The 20,586-nt window shown below is 33.0% G+C and overlaps 1 long non-coding RNA gene across 3 annotated transcripts; it reads right to left on the bottom strand.

Moving 5' to 3' along the window:
- Nucleotides 1-962: 962 nt before the first annotated feature.
- Nucleotides 963-15,747, bottom strand: LOC114916073 (uncharacterized). 3 transcript variants are annotated; one of them, XR_014430634.1, is made up of 5 exons: nt 15,423-15,747; nt 12,394-12,474; nt 12,230-12,300; nt 11,556-11,678; nt 963-4,742 (listed from the first exon to the last, which is right to left on the bottom strand). It is a non-coding gene; the product is annotated as an uncharacterized LOC114916073 (long non-coding RNA). The 3 variants fall into 3 exon arrangements; XR_014430636.1 differs by having other exon boundaries at nt 12,246-12,300; XR_014430635.1 differs by lacking the exon at nt 11,556-11,678 and having other exon boundaries at nt 15,423-15,743.
- Nucleotides 15,748-20,586: the final 4,839 nt, after the last annotated feature.

The following is a 20,586-nucleotide window of genomic DNA, read 5'->3' as shown; positions in this document are numbered from 1 at the left end:
TTATGTATTTAATTTTTTAAATTATTATGACATTAAAATTATGTTTAGTTGGTATGTATTTATCATTTAAATTATTTTTATGACATTTTGATGCTCTTATTATTGAAAGTTTGGTACTATTATTTAAATATTTGTAATTATTTTTATTTTAATATTTAGTATTTTAAATCATTTTAACTATTGATAAATTTTGGTATGATAAAATTTAGCTTATAAATAAAAAAAATATTTTTTTCTTCTAATTTTATGTATTTTTATTTTTTAAAAATTTATTTTTTTGAATCATTATTTAGGTCCGCGGACTGGTCCGTTATTCGCGGATTTTGGCAGGTGTTGAGATTTCCGTTGAAGTACTTTTATTTATAATTATAGATTAGGTTACTTCCCTCAACGGACTCAAACACGGCAAGTATACCGGCCGTACAAGTAGTAAAAATATCGTATCCACAGGGATTAGAAGGTAAACTAAGCATTCATTGGCTACTTGTGACTTGAGAACAATCCCAATAAATATGAATATGAATTTAAGAACAAAACTACTGGAATTGTTAAAACACAAATAAATGAATTAGAAATGAATTGGGGTGAGAAATGGTAAAATGGACACTTGAAGTTGTGGGGGTTTGATTTCACCAAACAAACACTAGTGAATCCTATGTCTCTTGTTACAACCATTGTTCAGTCAACCATAAATTTACTCAGACCTAATTCCTTAGAGAAAGAGCCTAGGTGCAAAATATTGAATATCAATCCCTTGAGTACTCAATACCTCCACCCGCATTACCGGTTAGGGTTTTAAGACTACTAATGAGTCAAGCCCTATCCCTAGGTACAATTCCCACTAGGCATATGTTCAGAACTAGTTTCAAGGATATTTCCCAATACTCAATGAAACCTTAAATCATGCAAAGGGTGATCAAGCCAAAGCAAGCATTAAGCATAGAATCATACACAACAAGGAATGAAACAAAACATATATAACATTAAACACAAAGGGATTACAATAGAGTTTGTTGGTTACATCAAAACCCCAATACAATGGATAGAACCTCTCAAAACAAAGAGGGGAAAACTAAAATAGAGATGGAAGAGGAAAGGAAGAACCGAAGGAATGATCCACCGTGGGAGGCTTCCGAAGCCTGAGAATCCCTCCTGCAGAGCTCCTGGAGGCGCCCCTGGGCGAATGAGGGAGAAAACCCTCGACATTTTCCTTTTATGCAGCCCGAGGAGACAAATTAGGGTTATTGCGCCCGGCGCGTTACACTTCGCGCCCGGCGCGGGCTTCCCCTGATGCTCAATGTGCTCTCGGCCTTGAATTGAGCCCGGCGCAATTATAAATTGCGCCCGGCGCGAGGTTCCCAAAGGCTGAGAGTACTCTATTTTATGCCCGCCCGGCGAGATTAATACGGCGCCTGGCGCGGTTGCCTGCTCTGCTCCTTAATTCTTTTGTTTTCCACTCCTTTAACCCTTTTTTTCCTCAATTCTCTACTTGAATACCTGCATATACAAAAAAAAACCAAAATGAGAACAATTATATGCAATGATACAAAGAATGGAAGAATTTGATCATTAAATCTTGTATAAGTCTCATCCAAAAAAGAGGTAAAATTGAGACTTAACAACTCCCCCAAACTTAGAACCTTGCTTGTCCTCAAGCAAAAGGTAATTAATCAAGCAGATAACAAGCAATGCATGTGTGTCAAATTCCTTATTCTTGGTTCACTTACAATTTCATTTCACAAGCATGAACCTTAAACGAATTTTCAGCCACAACTATTGCAATGGAACATGACAATGTGCAAACAAAAGTTTCAAAAGAGATCAAAGAACTGAGAAAAGCTAATGACTATCTATGAATGCATCCTCACTAGGAAAGTGTTTCTCTCATATGCACACTAGTGTATAGGGGTGAGTGTTTCTCTCATATCTACTACTCACGCCACAGGATTCAACTTTGCTCTTCGTTTCCAAATGAAACCAATGGTAATACACATGCAGGCACTTATCACAAGGGCTTTATTAGGGCAATTTAAGGTAATTAGGGTCAAGCATAGCGGTTTCATGGTTTTTCAAGGAATAAGGGTGCTATAGCTTAAGAGAGTACTTGAAATTTCTTCAATAATTTCTTTCTCCATACCCCAATGTATCATTTTAGCACAGGCCCTCAACCAATTCCAGCCATTAGCCTTTATATGATGCATCTGTACACTTTTGCATCTTATTTCTTTTTTTTTTTTTTTTTTTTTTTTTTTTTTTTTTTTTTTACTGACCACATACTTCTTCTTTCTCAAATTTCTTCATTCTTCAACTCCCCCAAACTTATTTGATGTCATCAATATACTCTCTTAACCAAAACAAGGATTTATGGTTAATTTTTCAAAGTTGGGATAAGTGGAAGGTTGAGTGTTTAAGCTTAGGAAGATATGGGTCAAAAGAAAAAATAAATATGGCTTTTTGGCTTAGATGGTTATCAAAATATAGAAATGCCTTGATCATGTAAATACACTACACTAGCAAACCACCCGGGAAACTCAAGCAAAGTCTATCATGCAACATAAGTGTAGTTTCTCTCATCAGTATTTAGGCTCAGACCTCACTCGGTTGGCATCCACAAATTATCACGCTCAGCTCAGTCTATGATCAACATTGAAACCCGTATGCAACTAATCATGAACTAAAGCTCTAATATGACTTGAAAATGTCTAAAGTACACACACCATAAACATCAAGCAAACCTCAATCCAAAATTGATCACATACAAAACAAGTATTCAACAAGATTAAAAACCATGCTCTAGCAGGATATTCAAAAAGATGTACCAACCAGAGTAATCCAAAAACAATTAAAATACTGAAAATAACAACAGAAAAATAAATTGCAAACAGAGGTGAACTAAGGTGAGCTTCATCTATTTCCATCAAATTTGGTCATCTTCCTCAGTAAGTGCTCAACCGCATCTGCATCAGCAGCTCCACTCCCCCACATTTAGAAGCCTGGTCCCCAGGCCAACCAGTATATGCCTGCAAGTCCTAGTAACCAGAAGTTGTGAAAGAGTATAATCATGAAGAACATGGTGAGCATAGTATACAATGATGACCATACAATTATATCAAAAATGAAGAACAACCTTAGACCAAAATTAACCACAAAGAAACATGCTTGAAAACAGAGAAATATAGGTTCAGGAGAGTGCTCGCGCCGGGCGCAGCACAAACTCGCGCCAGGCGCCATCTCAGTAAAAGGCCAACGAGGTTCAAATTCTGATACCGCGCCGGGCGCAGCACAAACTCGCGCCGGGCGTGGTACTCTGAAATGGTTACATTTTGCCTAAATTTGCTTTGAAGGGAACCTTGTAACCAACCAGAACCAGAATTACCTCATATCTCACACTCCAAACAAAGTATAACCTATATTTACTCATTTCAAACATGATTCACACACTTAACAAATAACACAAACAATACATAACACAAACAACATATAACACAAAACATATTTACATATAAACAAACAAGTCACAAATAGCTATAAATACTCAATTTGCCATTCTAATCCCCGGCAACGGCGCCAAAAACTTGTTGAGATTTCCGTTGAAGTACTTTTATTTATAATTATAGATTAGGTTACTTCCCTCAACGGACTCAAACACGGCAAGTATACCGGCCGTACAAGTAGTAAAAATATCGTATCCACAGGGATTAGAAGGTAAACTAAGCATTCATTGGCTACTTGTGACTTGAGAACAATCCCAATAAATATGAATATGAATTTAAGAACAAAACTACTGGAATTGTTAAAACACAAATAAATGAATTAGAAATGAATTGGGGTGAGAAATGGTAAAATGGACACTTGAAGTTGTGGGGGTTTGATTTCACCAAACAAACACTAGTGAATCCTATGTCTCTTGTTACAACCATTGTTCAGTCAACCATAAATTTACTCAGACCTAATTCCTTAGAGAAAGAGCCTAGGTGCAAAATATTGAATATCAATCCCTTGAGTACTCAATACCTCCACCCGCATTACCGGTTAGGGTTTTAAGACTACTAATGAGTCAAGCCCTATCCCTAGGTACAATTCCCACTAGGCATATGTTCAGAACTAGTTTCAAGGATATTTCCCAATACTCAATGAAACCTTAAATCATGCAAAGGGTGATCAAGCCAAAGCAAGCATTAAGCATAGAATCATACACAACAAGGAATGAAACAAAACATATATAACATTAAACACAAAGGGATTACAATAGAGTTTGTTGGTTACATCAAAACCCCAATACAATGGATAGAACCTCTCAAAACAAAGAGGGGAAAACTAAAATAGAGATGGAAGAGGAAAGGAAGAACCGAAGGAATGATCCACCGTGGGAGGCTTCCGAAGCCTGAGAATCCCTCCTGCAGAGCTCCTGGAGGCGCCCCTGGGCGAATGAGGGAGAAAACCCTCGACATTTTCCTTTTATGCAGCCCGAGGAGACAAATTAGGGTTATTGCGCCCGGCGCGTTACACTTCGCGCCCGGCGCGGGCTTCCCCTGATGCTCAATGTGCTCTCGGCCTTGAATTGAGCCCGGCGCAATTATAAATTGCGCCCGGCGCGAGGTTCCCAAAGGCTGAGAGTACTCTATTTTATGCCCGCCCGGCGAGATTAATACGGCGCCTGGCGCGGTTGCCTGCTCTGCTCCTTAATTCTTTTGTTTTCCACTCCTTTAACCCTTTTTTTCCTCAATTCTCTACTTGAATACCTGCATATACAAAAAAAACCAAAATGAGAACAATTATATGCAATGATACAAAGAATGGAAGAATTTGATCATTAAATCTTGTATAAGTCTCATCCAAAAAAGAGGTAAAATTGAGACTTAACAGCAGGCCGGATACGGACTTAAAAAATAAGACCATTTATTTTACGAACCAGACTTATTCGACCCGTATAAAACGCGAGCTTTACAGACCAGACTTTAAACGGGCCGGATCGGTCCGTATACCCACCCCTAAATGATGATAAATTAACTATTTGTTTGAGATTTGTGTGCAGAATTCTGAATGTTAAAAAAAAAATTAAATAAACACTTTTTGCATTGGTTGTTCTTACAAATGATGTAGAAATGTTCACCTTTTATTATTGGTGGGAACAATATTGATTTTACGATTGATATAAAATGTCTACAATAATTAACAGATATAGAAAGTCTTACGCTAATCGTATATATAAAAAAAATGTGTGGTTGGTGATGATTATTTTTTAATTTTTGGCGGCTAAAAACCACCACAAATTGCATTTTTAGTTTGTGGCGGTTTTAAACCGCCACAAAATAAACGGCCACTAAATGTATTTGAATTTTATTTGTTTGAATTGTTTAACATTTTCTTGCAGATTTAAACCGTCGAAAAATGCATTTCTATTTAACTTGCTTCACATTTTATGGTAGTTTTAAACCGACAAAAAATGCATATTTTTAACATTTCTTTTTACAATTTTAAATTGTCAAAAAATGCATTTTTATTTAACATTAATGTTTCCATTTGGTTGAATAGGTTCCACCAAGCCCTTGGTAGAACTCCCAAGCCCTTCCCCCTGCACAATAGTACAAAACGGTTATAATTATATTTCATATAATATTAAATGTGCATCAAACAAGAAAGTTGTGAGGTGTGAAGAGAAAAGATGCTAAAAGTACATGCATGTAATTATTCTATGAATTTAGTATTATAATTTATTAACTATAATTTTTCTTTTTACATCATTTTTTTTATCTATAACAATTACAATAACAATACTCATATTTAAACTTAAGATTATGTATATTACTCTAACTACCACCACTATGTCAACTCCAATACTTTTTTTTACATCATCTAATTATAGAGTTTGAATCACCAATAAGAAATTATCATTGGAATGGTTATTATAAAAGTGAATAATTTTATTTTGCATAATTGGATGGTAATGTAAAATTCCTTCATACAGTTAATACGTACATTATTTACTCCATAAACTTGTGGCAGTGGTGTAGTTTTCAAGGAGAAATTATACCAAAAATTCTTAAGAAATTTAAATAAAGTAAAAAGAAAGATTTTGATAAGAACTAAGAAGATACTTCCTTTCAACCCCCATACTTTTTAAAAGTTTTCTGGCATAACTACATGCTCCAAATAATATCTCCAAGGCCTCTGATGCGGCTTCTTGTGGACAACCAGCAATATTCTTCTTTCAGTTGCCTTATCTTTGTATTGATATTTTATTTTCTGCCAAGCAAACAAAATATGAGTTGAAGGCTAACAAATTCTGGAGATATCCTTATATGTAGTCTCGATTATTCTATAATAAGGGTGACCATAGTGTTGGGTATTGGACTCCCATCCTATGTGGATAAAAGACCCAAAATTGAGAAGTCCACTTGATGTCTCACTTAATTAAGTGCAGAGATAGTGTGAAGTATAAGAGTGAGAAAGAGGGAAAGTCAGAAGTCACTTAGAACACCAGCATTTTGAGGGAGAGGTAGAGTGAAAGTCATTCTCGTTTTTACATAGGGTTGCGACAGTAAAATCGATACTGCAGATTTGTTCACCGTTGGATCGAGCTAAAAATTGGATAGCAGGTTCGCGACGTCCGGTTCTTCATTCTGATAAGAACTAAGAAGATACCTCCTTTCAACCCCCATGCTTTTTAAAAGTTTTCTGGCATAACTACATGCTCCAAATAACATCTCCAAGGCCTCTGATGCGGCTTCTTGTGGACAACCAGCAATATTCTTCTTTCAGATGCCTTATCTTTGTATTGACATTTTATTTGCTGCCAAGCAAACAGAATATGAGTTGAAGGCTAACAAATTCTGGAGATATCCTTATATGTAGTCTCAGTTATTCTATAATAAGGGTGACCATAGTGTTGGGTATTGGACCCCCATCCTATGTGGAGAAAAGACCCAAAATTGAGAAGCCCACTTGATGTCTCACTTAATTAAGTGGAGAGAGAGTGTGAAGTATAAGAGTGAGAAAGAGGGAAAGTCAGAAGTCACTTAGAACACCAGCACTTTGAGGGAGAGGTAGAGTGAAAGTCATTCTCGTTTTTACAAAGGGCTGCGACAGTAAAATCGATATCGCAGATTCGTTCATCGTTGGATTGAGCTAAAAATTGGACAGCAGGTTCATGACATCCAGTTCTTCATTCTGACTGGTTGTATCGTTGAAACGAGGTCTGAGTAGGGAGATATTCAGTTCGCACTATAGCTATATATTTGGGGTTTTTCATCTTCATTGTTCTCTATTTGTAAGCTTTATTGCTTTGTTATTTGGCTGGGTGTTAGCACTATTTTGTGCAGTTGATTAAGACTCTTTTGTATTTTTTATTGATCATAGTGGAACTATTTCTTTGGTCTGGACGACTTGTGGTTTTTATCCTTGCTTTGAGGGGTTTTTCACGTTAAAAATCTTGGTGTCTTTCACTACAAGAAAAATTGTTATTATCTACGGAATATTATCTACGGAATTTTTTCCGTAGGTAATATTTAATTATCTACGGAATATTATCTACAGAATTTTTTCCGTAGGTAATTTTTAGTTATCTACGGAATATTACCTACGGAATTTTTTCCATAGGTAATGTTTGGTTATCTACAGAATATTACCTACGCAATTAGTTATCTACGAAATATTACCTACGGAATTTTTTCCATAGGTAATTTTTAGTTACCTACGGAATTTTTTCCGTAGGTAATTTTTAGATACCTACGGAATTTTTAGTTACCTACGAAATTTTTTCCGTAGGTAATATTTAAGATTTTCTTTTTCTCACAATTTTTATTATATATATTTTTTCTTTTAATACAATGTACAAACGAAATGCGTATATTATTTTTCTTTTAATATTTTAAAGTTTAATATTAGTAATAATTTATTTTATTTTTTAAAAATTGTAATAAAGTATGTAAATAGAATACGAATTTATCTTTCAATAAACTTATAAATTTTACTTTATTATATAAATCAACAAGTTTAATATTTAAAAAGATAAACAAAAGTATATATAATTTTAATATATTATATAAATTTAATATAATAATAATAATAATTATTATTATTTTTATTTTTATTCATTTTTCTTCAAATAGATCAATTTTTAAGTGTAATATATGTTTTTTTTGAAATAACTTGTAGCGTATGCTTTTAAATTAAATAGATTATAGTAAAAAATAAATATTAATAAAAATTATTATTTTTAAATTTTTTATTTTTATAAATTAATGATGATAAAAAATAACATACTAATATTTGGTTTTAAATTTGATATGAAAATATTATAATATAATTAGATAAGATTTTAAAAGTATTTTATTAATGGTTGATAATTAGAAAATAAAACAAGAATAAATATATTTTTTGAATTTTATATCTTAAATTCAAGATGAATAAATATATTAAGTTAATTAATTAATAATTTATTTAAAATGTTAGATTTTAGTTACCTACGAAATTTTATCCGTAGGTAATTTTTAGTTACCTATAGAATTTTTTCCATAGGTAACTTTTAGTTACCTACGGAATTTTTTCGGTAGATAATGTTTAGTTATCTACGGAATATTACCTATGGAATTTTTTCTGTAGGTATTATTTAAGATTTTCTTTTTCTCACAATTTTTATTATATATATATTTTTTCTTTTAATACAATGTAGAAACGAAATGCGTACATTATTTTTCTTTTAATATTTTAATTTATAAAAATAATATTTTAAAAGAGAAGGGTTATAATAACACCAGTGTAATAATAAGGGTTATTTATTATAATGTTAAAATTTAATTTATAAAAATAATATTTTAAATGTGAATTTTATAACTTCAACCGTTAGATTGAAAGTTTTGTACTCTTAGCTGATATATACAAAATTTTATATTAGTTCAAGATTATTTGATACTTCATTCTTGTAAAACAAAATTGACGTAATATATACATTTCAAAATATACTAAAATAACACTTTGATTACCTTTAAGTTGTTGTTCAATTTTAACAAAATTTGATATAAACATATAAAGTGATATGAACTTTTGATCTAACGGTTGGATTTACAAAATTCATATTTAATATAAAGTTATTGAGCGGTGTAATACTTAGAAAAATTACACCGGTGTTATTATAGCCCTTATCATTTTAAAATATATAAATTATTATTTAAACTTTTAAATTTATAATAAATAATTTAAATTGTATCATAATATTAATTTTAAATATAAATAAGTAGATTGTTAATTATACAAGTAAGTATATATATATATATATATATACAGATTAATTAAATATAATATAATTATTATATATATTTTTATATTTTTATAGCAGTCTAGACATACCAAAATGAGAGGGATCTAAAAATAGTATAAGTATGAGATTGTATAGATGAGAATGACTTAAATGAATTAATTTGTACTACTTATACTGATAACATGCATTAGCTTTTCTGTAGCCCATTTCATCAGAACTCCACAGTTAAGCGTGCTTGAGTTGGCTAAATATGAAGGTTGTTACATTAATAAATTTATTAAAATTAAAAAAAAAATTAAATTTCGTAGGTAACGTTACCTACGGAATTTTTCCGTAGGTAATGTTACCTACGGAATTTTTCCGTAGGTAATGTTACCTGCGGAAAATTCCGTAGGTAACTTTACCTACAAAAAATTCTGTAGGTAACGTTACCTACGGAATTTTCCGTAAGTAACATTACCTACGGAAAATTTTCGTAGGTAACGTTACTTACGAGCTTATTACCTACGGATTTTTTTCCGTAGGTAATTAACAGTTACCTACAGATTTTCAGCATTATCTACGGATTTCTTCCGTAGATAATGCTGATTTTTCTTGTAGTGTTTGTGTTTGATTTTTGGTGATTTATTATTGTTGTTCATTGGTTGTTGCTCTTCACAGATTCTTGCAAGTTTGGGGAATTTATTTCTGTTGCGATAACTGTTTGAGTTTGCTCTGTATTGTTATTGTGTTGCTGTTTCCCATCAGAGTGGCATCAAAGCTCTTGTTGGCTCTGGTTTGGGGCTATTTGACTTGCTTGAATGATATAGGCAAATACTAAAATGATTGCTTTGAATGGCACTAATTATCACTTGTGGAAGGGAAAGATGAAAGACTTGCTATTTGTGAAGAAAATGCATCTTCCTGTCTTTACTACTCAAAAGCCGGATTCTATGTCTGATGAAGATTGGGATTTTGAACACCAACATGTGTGTGGTTTTATTCGGCAATTTGTAGAAGATAATGTTTATAATCACATTGCAAATGAGACACATGCTAGAACTTTATGGGAGAAGATTGAGTCCTTGTATGCTTCTAAATCAGGAAATAATAAATTGTATTTGTTGAATTGTCTGATGAATTTGAGGTACAGGGAAAGTTCTTCCATTTCAGATCACTTGAATGAATTTCAAAGGTTGCAAAGGTGTGTAGCATTGTCCAATACAGAGGCAGAGTTCGTTGCCATTATTGAAGCATGCAAGGAGTTGCTATGGTTGAAGAAATTCTTGCAGGAGCTTGGTTTTGTACAGGAAAAATATCCTTTATTTGTTGATAGTCAGAGTGTTATCCATCTTGGCAAGAATCTAACTTTCCATTCTAGGTCCAAACATATCGATGTAAGGTATCATTGGATACGTGATGCTTTGGATGCTAAGCTGTTGGAGTTGGCTAAAATTCATATCGATGATAATGGAGTTGATATGATGACTAAAGCATTGCCAAGAGAAAAATTTGAAATTTGTTGTGAGATCGCCAGTTTGGCGGTTATCTCCACATAGTTGTGAGGGAGAGATTTGTTGGGTATTGGACTCCCATTCTATGTAGAGAAAAGACCCAAAATTGAGAAGCCCACTTGATGTCTCACTTAATTAAGTGGAGAGAGAGTGTGAAGCATAAGAGTCAGAAGTCACTTAAAAAACCAACACTTTGAGAGATTAGTGGAGCATAACTACATGCTTCAAATAACATCTCCAAGGCCTCTGATGCGGCTTCTTGTGGACAACCAGCAATATTCTTCTTTCAATTGCCTTATCTTTGTATTGATGTTTTATTTGCTGCCAAGCAAACAGAATATGAGTTGAAGGCTAACAAATTCTGGAGATATCCTTATATGTAGTCTCAATTATTCTATAATAAGGGTGACCATAGGAGAAGATAAATACAAGCTTAGAACCCTTTCTCTATGATGTTGTAATCTCTCTTCCCTCTTTTGATCCCTTTAGCTTCCCTAACCCACAACTCTTATGGAAGTAATCACTTTCCACGCAGTTATGACTTATGATTAAGGAAAATTTTACGCTCTTAATAGTCACTTTGTTATATGTCTACTACTCCTATCATGCTATGTGCTTTCTCAAGGAAGTTGAACAGCCATTATCTTATGATTAAGGAAAATTTTACGAGTCTTAATAGTCACTTTGTTATATGTCTACTACTCCTATCATGCTATGTGCTTCTCAAGGAAGTTGAACAGCCATTATTTATTATAAAAGAAGAAAATGAGCTACTTATTTGATTTCTAAATCAGACCACACACCTTAGAGGCATAGAGCTGACTTGGCAACACAGACAAATGTTTCTCCATTAGGATTTCATCTGAAGCTGAAGCAGAGCTTTCACCGGATTTGGAGAGCCGAGTGATTTTTCTACTTGATGATAACTGGGAAAAATCCCAATGTTGTGTTGGATTGGAAGAATCATAAGTTGATATTTTTGTTAATGATAAAAGGCATAAATTTGGGAGCAAAACAAACTCTCTATATTCTCATTCATGTTGCAAATGAAATTACACTTATTTGTAATTGAAAGAAAAACACAACGTTTACATCTTTAAATGCCTCTCATAATTCACACCATTAATATTATTAAAACAAAATAAAACTCCTAATTTAAGTTTCATAACAATTTTGCCACGTATTTTGCACTAGGATTTCACAATCTGTGCACTTGTCCTGATAAAAGAACATGACAAGAAGCCACATTTAGTCCAGGGAGTACTTATAGCACTACCATTTTATTGAAAATCCTAATACCGCTTCATCTTAAAACTTACTTATCCATGATGTTAGACAGACTCTATAGGAAAGATAAAAAAATATGAAATTCTTTTAAATTACATATGATTACATCTCTCTGGTGTCACTTCAAAATAGTTACATTCCATACATGGAGAAAGATACTTACTAACAAATACAAGAGTAAAATGCAAACCTGTTTTAACTCATACCAGATCCAGATGTGCTTCACGGATGACGTGGATGAACTTTCTGAAATGTCTCTGGCTGGGAAGCAAAAAAGAATCAATAAAGCACAGAACATCGTGTTATCATCTTGAATGACCAATAATCATTGTTTGGCAACTTTTAGCCACTAACCTTGTAACGTAAGCCAACTGCAATTTCCCACTCAAGTACAGACTTGTTATAAATACGCATATGCGACAATAGGCAAGGCTCCTGCGACAAAGAAATGTAACTGTTATTTAATATAATGACAACAGTCAATCTAATAAGGGAATTAAAGCATAGCAGAGAAAAATAGAAATTCAATTCGTCGTATTTTCAGCATATCGGTACAAGAGACCATTAAACTATAGCCTTAACATAATAAGAAAAAACAGAAGAGAAAAAGGATAAGTCCAGAAGGAGAAATTACATAATACTCAATGCCCCTTTTCTTGCTCCTTCCCCTCCACTATATTATTTCTTTCCCTCAATAACCAACATAGTCCTCTAAGAGTTCTGTTTGGCTTCCTCATTCTGTTACTTATAAGCCTAGCAACGCCAAAACTTTTGTTCCCATCTCCTGCTCAACAGAGCCACTATTTGACTCATCCACATCAGCCATCCTCCCATTCATCACATCTAAATTACACAAGGAGATGCAAAACACCAGAAATGCCCAACTGCTTCCAAACTTGAACCACTCAACTCCAAGCAAACAAACAAACCACTCTTGGCATCAATCCTACGTAGACAACACAATCAACCCTCTCTTCTCATTTTCAAATTTCAACAACACAATATAAAAGATTTTTGTTTCTACTCTTCATCATTAGCTATTATTCTAGAATATTGAGTTAAATCCTATAGAACTATTAGATATTTTGTCTTCATTTACCTTAGGCCATTTGGTTAATTAGGTAGGCGAATGCTCTCCAATTATTTTTTTTTATGTGTATATTTTATATTTTTTTGACTGTTTCTCTTTTAATATATGTCATAATATTGGAGGAATTGAGATTTTCAAAATTTGATTTCTCGATATTGTTTCCTAGATTTATATACAATGGGATCGTCCTGGATTCGCCAAAAACATTGGCATCCAACAACACTTATATAGGCTCATCCTAACTCAGGCCAATCGAGAGGCCATTGAGAAGAAGGCTACATGCACTAGTACAGAATATACATTCTACGTCAGTTACTTTAGGGATTTTACGTCGGAAAAACCGCCAATGTGGAAGCGGAAGACGTAAATTTACATCGGTTGTAAAAAACCGACGTAAATTTACGTCGGACATAACAAGTCCGACGTAAAAGTTATAAAAAAAATTAAAAAAAAAAAAGAAAAATGACTGCAAGCAGAACGGGTCGTTGTCCAAGCAGAACGGCCCGTTTTGCGTGGAGAACGGCCCGTTTTGCGTGGAGAACGGCCCGTTCTGCATGGAGAACGGCCCGTTCTGCATGGAGAACGGCCCGTTCTGCATGGAGAACGGCCCGTTCTCCAAGCAGAACGGCCCGTTCTCCATGCAGAACGGGCCGTTCTCCACGCAAAACGGGCCGTTCTCCACGCAGAACGGGTCGTTGTCCAAGCAGAACGACCCGTTTTGCGTGGAGAACGGCCCGTTTTGCGTGGAGAACGGCCCGTTCTGCATGGAGAACGGCCCGTTCTGCATGGAGAACGGCCCGTTCTGCATGGAGAACGGCCCGTTCTCCAAGCAGAACGACCCGTTCTGCAACCCGGACTTGGCTTTTCTTCTGGCTTTTCCTCTTCCTTATTTTCCTCTGCTGGTTTTTCCTCTGGCTTCTCTTCTCTGTTCTCCTCAAGCTTGACTTTAGCCACTGGTTGTTCCTACTCAAAATAAGAAGGTTTAGGGTTTCTAGGCGGTGGAAGACCTCCAATAGAAGACGACGATTTGGCCATTCTGCAGAGCAGTGCTTGTTTGCATTCCAAACTGCAAACATCATCATCAGTTTCATCACATATGTATTCACCGTAGCGGCCACATATAACACACTTGGGCTCACCTGGCAGAGCCAATCTTTGGTCCCTAGAACTCAACTTGACATCATCATTTCCAGCATCTAAAATCACAAACAGAAAAATGAGCTCAATTGGATCATTGTTTTTCGAATTCCAAACCCACACCTCTTGAAGACGTAGCATCTAGATCAACTATCAAGACACCAAAAGTAATAAAAACAAAAAAAGTAAGTCTAAAAAATTAGAAGGCAGAGGCAAACGCAGAAGGGAAGCAAGAAGAAGGAAATATGAAAGAACCCTTCCAGTTAGATAAATTGTTGAAATCCATTCACATACTCAAAGTAAAGAGAGGGATGAAGGGAGAAGTAGTAGGAAGGAGGAAACCCTAACCACTAACCCAACGAGAATAGGAGGAAGGCTCTGAAATTGTGGTGTTGTCTAACATAAAAGGACAGGGGTGAATTATTTACGTCGGCCCTAGTAGGGTCCGACGTAAATAATTTAACAAAAATTACGAAACATGCCACCGCGTTTTTATTACGTCGGGTATTTGTATGTTCGACGTAAAATAAGTGACGTGGTATACTAATTTTCCACTAGTGGTGCATAGACTTGAACACTCAACAGTGAAGAATATAAACGAGGAAAAGGTTCCTAATTCTATTGAAAATAGAATCTGCATGCAAAATTCCACATTTTGCATCAAAAGCCATGCCATTCAAAGTAGAAAAATCAACATAGAACATAACAAAATCAAATAAGAGAAAGCCATCCGCCAATTAAGACTGAGAATTAACAAGCAAGGATTGTGATAAGGAAAAAAAAAAAAAAAGAACCTCGAGACTTTATTACTTGAGAGAATACATAGAGAAAGAATTACAATTGTCATCAGCTAACTAATTCAGTTATAAAATTGACTATTACAAACAGCTATCTAACAATTAACTCCTGAGGAATTCAAGGTGCGGTTAGCAGTTGTGCATTTTGAAGGCAAGGCTATGAAATGGCATCATGCTTTTTCAAAATCTATAAAAAATGATAATTGGACAACTGCTAAATTAAAGGCAGATTCCCATGTGAGTGCCAAAGGCAGATTCTGTGCCTTTGGAATCATTCACAATCCTTATGAAATCACTCACAAATTAAACAAAGCAACCGTTAAATTTAATTCCATTTCAAATTATTTCATCCAAAATACCTGTTGAGACATCCAAACGCTAAATTATCACGATTGTTGGAAATGTTGGCCTTCGAATTCGTCCAAGCTCAAACGCGTGACTTCCTCGAACTGAAATCCTCGAATCTACCTCTCCCTATCGATGAATTTATGAATTTGATTAGAGAAGCAGACTTTTGAGAAAAAGAGAAGTGTGCGTGTCGCAATAATAAGTTTTTGATTTTTATTCTTTTAAACATAATTAAAAAATATATTGTAATTAAGGTGGCCACGCAGGTATTTAAAGATTTGGACGGTTTTTGTGGCAGTTTTTCTAAACTGCCAGAAAAAACCCCTACTAATTACTTAATTTTTTGTAGTCATACTCTACCAGATAAAATATTGTTCAAGTATATAATATCACTATAAATAACAAAATCTTTTATTTGAATATTTAACATAACTAGTAAAAAACCAAGAACCACTCATTCAAAATAAAGAATGCTTGGTAGCTATGTCTTGATTCATACCTCGATAATTGTAAATATATGATTAGAGGTCCAATATACAATATTTTTTATTAGATAAAAGTATTTTCTGTGTCAAAATTACATATTTCATACAATTTTTTTTTTTTTTTTGCTGAACTTTGATGTAATGATTTAAAGTATCTAATAAGGTACATTCAATACTATGTACAATGTATTTCTGAACACGTACGTTATAGGCAATTTATATATTTTTTTATTTTGTAGCTCATTTCTTTTATTTATTACTCTAACATTAATTTCCTACACTGGTGTTTACTTTTTATTCTTGATAAATGTACACAAAACCTATTAAAAGGATAAAAATAAAATATAATATAAAATAGTAATTTTATACTTTTAAAATACTAAAAGAAAATGTCATGTAATGACACAATCTATAATGACATTATATTTATTATTAAAAATTATTTTTATCGATACTATAAATACAATATGTATTGATATATTATTGAAAAAATATAAATATAAATTATAATGACATAAAAATATATTATTAAATTTTACTCAAAATTAATATTAAAATTGTGTATAGATATATATATCAAATAGATTTATGTTTACGTATATCATATTTACAGTAATATGTTTTATATGTCATTTATGTAATATTTTTTGTAGTAAAATGATAAATAAATAAAAATAAAAAAATTAAATCTTTTAAAATGATAAACTAAAAGGGAAGTATGGAAGATTCCAAATTACTCTAAACTTTCAAATTCACCAAAGCAAATATTGGTGATCTCATAATTTGCAGTGCGCTCTTTAAAAAATTCAAAAATAAAGAATAAAAATAAAGTTAGTTGCGATGGTTGATTTTCATTACCTTTTGTTCACACTATTGGATTTATATGACTTATATAATTAGTTATTTTTGTTTATTTTCCGTTTTACTTCCCTAGTATATATATTGTTTTGCTATTCTAAAATAATAACATGTATTTTCAATCAATTTGTTTTCCTTTTCTCTTCCTCCTCTCATCATGGTGTTGATCGTGCAACAGTTCTAATATGGTATTAGGAAAGACTATTCAACACGATCAAAGATCCATTCCCCAACACCCAAACTGCCATTCTAATTGATTTCCTTATCCACTCATGGTTGATCAAACAAAAGATCCAAGCCAAGATGTCTCCATTCTACATCATTCGGATGGGCCTGGCCTTGTTCTCACATCTTAGCCTCTTGATCATAAAAATTACACCACCTGGAGCAGAGCAATGTAAGTTTTCCTTTCTGTGAAAAACAAATTGGCCTTCATTGATGGTACCCTCTCGAAATCTACGAGTATTCATTCCACCTTTGATGCTTGGAAGTGAAAATAACGTTGTCATCTGTTGGTTCTACACAATTCTGTCTCCAAAGACATTATTACTAGCATCTTGTTTGCGTCTACTGCCCAAGAAATTTGGGAAGATTTAAAAACAAGATCTCAAGAAAGAATGGTCCTCGCATCTTTCAACTACAGTGCCATTTGATGTCTCTCCACCAAGGCATGGATGATATCAACACATATTATACCAAGCTCAAGTCAATCTAGGAAGAATTATCTGGCTACAAACCCTTCCAATGCACCTGTGGAGGACTTCATCAGCATCTTCAATCATTTACTGAATCTAAATATGTAATGTCATTCTTGATGGGTTTAAATGACTCCTTTTCTCAAATTCGGGGTCAAAATCTCCTTTCAGACCCCTTACCCTCCATTGGAAATGTTTTCTTTCTTGTTCTTCAAGATGAAGCCCAACGTGAAATTGTTGTCACTTCTTCTCTCCCTGTTGTTAATTCGGATAACATTGCCTATTGTTATCAACTCTTCACAACTTGACCGTTTGTTATTAAATAACATTATAAAAATTCAATTATATATATATATATATATATATATATATATATTTAGTTCTTTAAATTTAAAATAAATTTATTTTTTAGTTCCTTAAATTTAAAATTAATTTTTTGGAAAATAATTTTAAAAAAAAACCTTACTTTAGTCTTTATACTCAAATTTTATTAAAATAAATTGTCAAATATTATTGTATAAAAATATACATATTTAATTTGAGTTACTTTTAGTGAAAACATCATATTAAATCCTAATACTGTATAAATATCTTAATCTATCATTTTCATATATTTATTAGTCACTTGAGAAATTAAAACAACATTTTTAAAAATTATAGGAATTAAAAATAATAATTTTAAATTTGAGGGGCCAAAAATAAATTTATCTTTAATTTAAGAGACTAAAAACCTATTTAAACCTAAAAATTATTTACATTATCGTTGTCACTGAAAGAAAAATGATGCTTATATTTACATATGTTTTGTTCTTATAGCCATAATAGATTTGGATAAAACCAAAAATTACTTCAATTTATAAATATTTAATGTAGATAAAACTCAAATATTTGCACTTATAGTTATTTCTTGTACGTTAAATTTAAAATATGATTGTTATAAAACTCACATAATAAATAATATATTATTATTATTATTTATTTGTAAATCAATATAAAATAATACAATTACAATATTAGCAAGGAAAATGAAGAGTCCAACAACCAAAAAGATTACAACTGAAATACAAATCAATCACAAATGAAACGTAAATGAAATGTAGTTCAACAAAATAGAAACAAATTTTTTAGACAGATTTTGTGACAGATTCTGGTTGTAATGGAAAAATATGTCTCTAATTCTGCCACAATTCCGATTTGTGCAATCTTTTCCCTACAAAATGAGCAAACAAGTTAGTCTCACCAATGTGTTTTCCTCAAAATTTAAGGTACCTCAATCTCCCAAAAGTTTCAGCCTCCTTTGAAGTGGTTCAATGTGTCTCAATTATCAATTTCTTTCCAAGTGTGATGAGACTTGAAAATGAACCTACCACTACACCAAGAGATAACAACCAACAGGAGAGAGTAGGAGTCAATAAAATCAAAAACTAAAAAGTACAATTAGAAGAGGCTAAACTCGGATAAGAATTAATATGACAATCAAAGAATATGAAAAGACACAAAGCAACAAATAAAAGTACAATTTTAACACTAGCTTTCAAATGAATAGTCCTAGAAATGACACTAGAGTTCATTGCAAAATGAAACAAAAATTTGTGCTAATATTTTGAGAGTTTTTAAGTGTATTTCCAGCCACTGGACAGAGTAAACCAAAGGAAAAATGCCCAAAAATTACAAGGCTAAATACTCTAAACCTTGTTTGATTTTCTAGCTTTTTGCTTTTGTTTTCTTTTTCTTTTATTGTCTTCTTGGCTCTTGTTTTTTTTTTTGGTTTTTACACTGAATATGAGCACAAAAAAAGAGGCCTAAAAGTGAATTAAAAAGGTTTACAAGTGGTGGAAAAGAGGAATAGGAAGTGTAAGTGTAGTAGACAAGTTTCTATGTTACTAGTAACTAGTTTTGCTTCTAGTTTGTTCTATCTTTTGTACACTTTCTTTAATTTTCATTTTACACTTCCTAATCTGATTATATTTCTCAAACAAAGCACAAAAGACTCAAGGAATTATTGGCCTTAAATTTCTAAGTAAGAGTTTACAAGTGAAGTTCACAAAAATTGACACTAGAACATGTTACGTATAATAACATGCATAGGAATCACTCAATGAGCACTTCTAAGAGTAATTACATGTGCAACCAACAATATAACCATACCAAAATAGATACTAATGTTTATAGATTTCAAAAGAAAAAGGGACACAAGAGAAATAATGACAAGTAAAACAACTACACAAGACTTCTAAGGCAAGATTAGGAGATTAAGATATGAAAAATGCATTCAATTACTTGTTTCTCTTTGGAATTTTCTTTTGACTGAATCTTTTAGAGTTTCAAACAAGATATAAGAAAACCTAAAAAAATAAAATGCAAATACAAGAATCTCCTAAAAGTACACAACAAGATTGGTTCACAAAGATTGATGCATGAATTAAAAAAATGCAAGAAAAATTGAATTGTTCTATAGATTTATAGTTGTGACACAAAAATAATTCTAAACCATACAAACACTTATACAATCAAGAACAACATATATAACACGAATTAAGACACTAAAAAAAGTGATTAAACCAAACCAAAACATACAAGGAAGCTTAAGGAAAGTGTTTACCAAAAAGACCTTATTCTTGATGCCAAATGATGGAAACATAATGGAGCAACTAGATTGATTTGGCTTCCCCTTCAAGTTCCTCCCTAGATCTTTGGCTTCTTTACACTCATCAAACTTCTTCAAGGTCTCTAATGGAGGTAGAGACCTCTGATTTCACCTTAGAAGGTGGATAACTCTCTTCAAGTGGTGTCACTTCAAGGTAGAAGATAAACCACTTCAACTTTCACCACACTTTTAGGAAGAGGACAAGATAATTGAAAGCAATCAAACAGAGAATTTAGACTTTTGAAAGAGAGAATTCAGAGAGAATTACTCGGCAATCTCATAAATGCATCCAAAAGTGAGTTTTACAACAACCTATATATAGTGGTGGAGAAGCTTGTAGAGCATGCTAGACAAGGTAGGAACATTTAGATCTAGATTAGTCAATCATAGAATTCCAAGTGTCACCTTGTCTCCTAGGAGACAGGGAAGGGACACATAGATCTAGAAGAGTCAATCATAGGGTGCCAAGCGTCACCTTGTCCCCCTGGCA

Source organism: Cajanus cajan, chromosome 11, assembly GCF_000230855.2.
Source record: "Cajanus cajan strain Asha chromosome 11, NIPB_CcT2T_4, whole genome shotgun sequence".
In the NCBI taxonomy this organism is placed as follows: Eukaryota; Viridiplantae; Streptophyta; class Magnoliopsida; order Fabales; family Fabaceae; genus Cajanus; species Cajanus cajan.
The sequence above is the reverse complement of the archived record's forward strand: the minus strand, read 5'-3'. Positions and strand labels throughout refer to the sequence as shown.